Raw genomic sequence first — 3,410 nt, 5'->3', positions numbered from 1 at the left:
GGGTGCAATGTTCTGTATGTGTTAGTTAATTCGTTAATATCTTAGGCTGTTAAAGACTATCAAGGCCATGTCAAAAGGACTCAAGAACCCTCTTAATAGGTTCCCACCTGCCAAAAGTAGGATAAATTTAGTTTCAGTAATTGTCAAGGAATGAAACACATCAAATACATTTAAACCCATGAATTTGTAATGATATTAAAAACTCATTGTCACCTCTGGAGGATGCTATAGAACCAACTCATTATTCTGAATACTGGAAATCAAGCATTTATCCTGCCTTTCCTTTACAAATTGTACCCCAGAGCAACTAAATAGTTGATAAGGAAAGTTTCTCTTTACAGATAGGTCACAGCCAACAAGTGAGGAAGGAGTGATAGAGCTGGAATATCACCATCTTGCAAACTCCTAAGAAAGTGTGGATTTAGGCAGTGTGCATCAGAGAGCACAGACATCTTGAAAAGACAGCCAGCCCTTGTGTGTCTCCTGCTGGAAGTATACTACACTGCCTATGAAGTCGTTTTGCCAAAACAAATCAATCCTGGATCTGATTGATCCTCTAAATCAAATGACCGGTTTGCAGAAAATGCAAAAGAAAGAGGGACATGTTAAATGACTGCATAAGAATGCATCAACAAAATTGAGACTGTGGGAAATTCTATAGGACAAATTGCCCAATTTTTTCCAGTAATAAATTGCAAGAAAAAAAAGGAGGGGGAACCTATAGAACAAAAGACTTGAAAGACTCATTGGCTAAATACAGTGTGTGGACCTTGTTTAGATCCTGATTTGAGTTAGCCAATTGTAAAACATGTCACATAAGATAATTACAGAAATTTGAACATTGGGCATGACAATATTTAAAAACTATTTTGACTTTCTTTACAGTAATGGTATTGTGGTTATATATCTAAATGTGCATATATATATGTATATATATACATATATACTTATATTTTAAAAGAGGTATTTTAGAGATACCCACTGAAATATTTATAGACAAAGTGATATGACGTTTGTGTCTCACTTCTGAAGAATCCAGTGTTTGGGAGAGTGGTGAAAAGAGCTGAAGTAAGAGTTCATATTTGTTGAAGCTGTAATGGGTGCATTGGGTTTGTTGTACTTTTGTTACTTTTATGTATAAACATTTTTCATAATAAAATATTTAACTGTATATATTTACAGGAAAAACATATTTAGAGAAAAAATATGAAGTAAAAAATAGTGCTGGTGGTTTGGATCCCTGGACCAGCCAGCTACCAAAAAACAAACACAAAAATAAAAACAAAATAGTGGTGGTGCACAGACAGTGACCATAAATGTAAAGGAAATACACAACTGATGTTTGGGAAGCAAGGATCTGGGGAACATGCCCTAGTTTGCAAACTCTCCTCTGCCCTAAGATTTCCCTGGACCCCGTTTCAAGTTTCCACAGGACAACCCAATGAGACTCTCAGCCCTCCTTCAATCAAAAAGGTCTGCTTTCCTCAATTTTATATATTGAGGTTTCATATAAGATTTCCCTTGAACGAAGGATTCTGAAGCTTCCAATAAAATTCAAAAACCACAGCTCCAGAGCTTATCATCTACCCTCTTCTTCCCATTAAAAATACCCCCTACTCTTCTTCCAGACATTTAGGGTAGTAACAAAAACATTGGCTGAGTTTGACTAGCAAGAGCTGTCACTAGCATTCAAACTGCTGATCTCCCAATGGAAAAGCTCTTTTCTGCATCTGTGTTAGTCAGCATGAGCAACCTTAGGCTACAATAACAAACATCCCCCCAAATTCAGAAGTTTGCCCTAACAGGAGTTTATTTCTTGCTTACACAATGTCTACTGAAGGTCTGGATGCTTCTTTAGGACATCTCTCTTCCATGTGATATCTCAGGGATCTAGGCTGTGGGGATCATGTGGTCATCCACTCAACAAGAGAAATTCTCAGTTGTTGCAGCACTGAAGGAGTCCTGACAGCCCACTGGAAGGGTCTTGCACAGATGTCATTTCTACCCACAACCAGTTGTAGTCAAGTAAATCCACATAACTGCAAGGGGGCTGGAAAATGTGGGGAACTCAATGTAATATTTAGCAGGCATTTCTGTCTCTACCATAGCCTCTCCCCTTCTTTATGCATATTGTACCTGCCCTGTCCCCCTGCCCCATATTGGGTCAAGCTCTAGATTATGTAGAAGAAGATGTGATCAGATCATCACTGAGTATATGATACTTCCAAAATAATGGTCCTGGTGGGAGCATCTCCTTGAATCCCTTGCGTTCAGATAAGTGACGTGTCTAAACCATCCAAGACAAAAAGTGACTTGTTTTATTTTTGAGTGTCTGCTGAAGAGGTTGCAAACTAGTGTCCTGCAAGACTAAATTTGTGCCACAGTAACTTCATACAGAATCCTAAATTTCTGACGTTTCTTAAGTATTTGGAAAGTCTGGCAACACAGGCCCTGTAGTCGTGCCTGGTGTCAATCAGCTGGAGCCGAGCAGTAGCTACATACTTTAGATGGCCATTCATTCCGTGGTCTAAGCCAGACCCCATCACCTGGCAGCTTGTACCCTATAGGGGGCAGAATCTGGGATTCCTGCTCTATGGGTTTGCAGAGTAGTGTCCTCTACAAAGTTCTGTCACCCCAAAGATGGAGTTCTTTCTTAGGTATAAGTTAACATGATGTAACTTAATTTTCTTAGGTGTGATTGAATCTCTTTAATTTCTCCCGCTCTTATTTGATCATTTCTGCATTAATGTTCTCTTCATGATAAATCTCTTCATTGCCTTTTTGGTCAAGGCTGAACCACTCTAATTTCTTGATTGTCCTTTCGCCTTACATCCCAACATTTACCTCCTTTCACCCTTTGTGTCAATCTTATTGGGACACTCTAGTTATCCCACATCCTTTTAAAGTTATCTGGAAATGAACTAGATAAAAGGAATCCAGGCCTTAGAATTGAAATGTCATATTGTGACAAACCAAAACTCCAGTCTGAAGTGGATGGAGTGTGCTTTGACCCTTGCAAGTTAAAAATCATGGTCACATTCCTTAGTCTAGGAGGTTTTGTCAAATCTCTTTGGGTTGCAAGTCACATCAGCTCCTGGGGCTGCCTGCAGGACTCATTCTCATAAGCATACCACTGCCGCATCCCTAGGACCTGGCTGAGAGAGGAGTATGTTAATCTCTGCACCTTCCTCCTGCTGCAACCTGACTTGTGGTAATGTTTCTGTATGCAGCTCTAGACATTATTTTAAACCCCACCTCACCTTTATTTATTTTTTGAAGAAACAATTTTTATTTATTTATTTTTATTATTTTATTATTTATTTTTTTTTTTTTCATTAAATTTTTATTTTGTCAATATACAATGTATATGATTATTATGGCCCATCACCGACACCTCCCTCCCTCCCCCC

Source organism: Galeopterus variegatus, unplaced genomic scaffold (genome assembly GCF_000696425.1).
Source record: "Galeopterus variegatus unplaced genomic scaffold, G_variegatus-3.0.2 Scaffold2927, whole genome shotgun sequence".
NCBI lineage: Eukaryota > Metazoa > Chordata > Mammalia > Dermoptera > Cynocephalidae > Galeopterus > Galeopterus variegatus.
The sequence above is the reverse complement of the archived record's forward strand: the minus strand, read 5'-3'. Positions refer to the sequence as shown.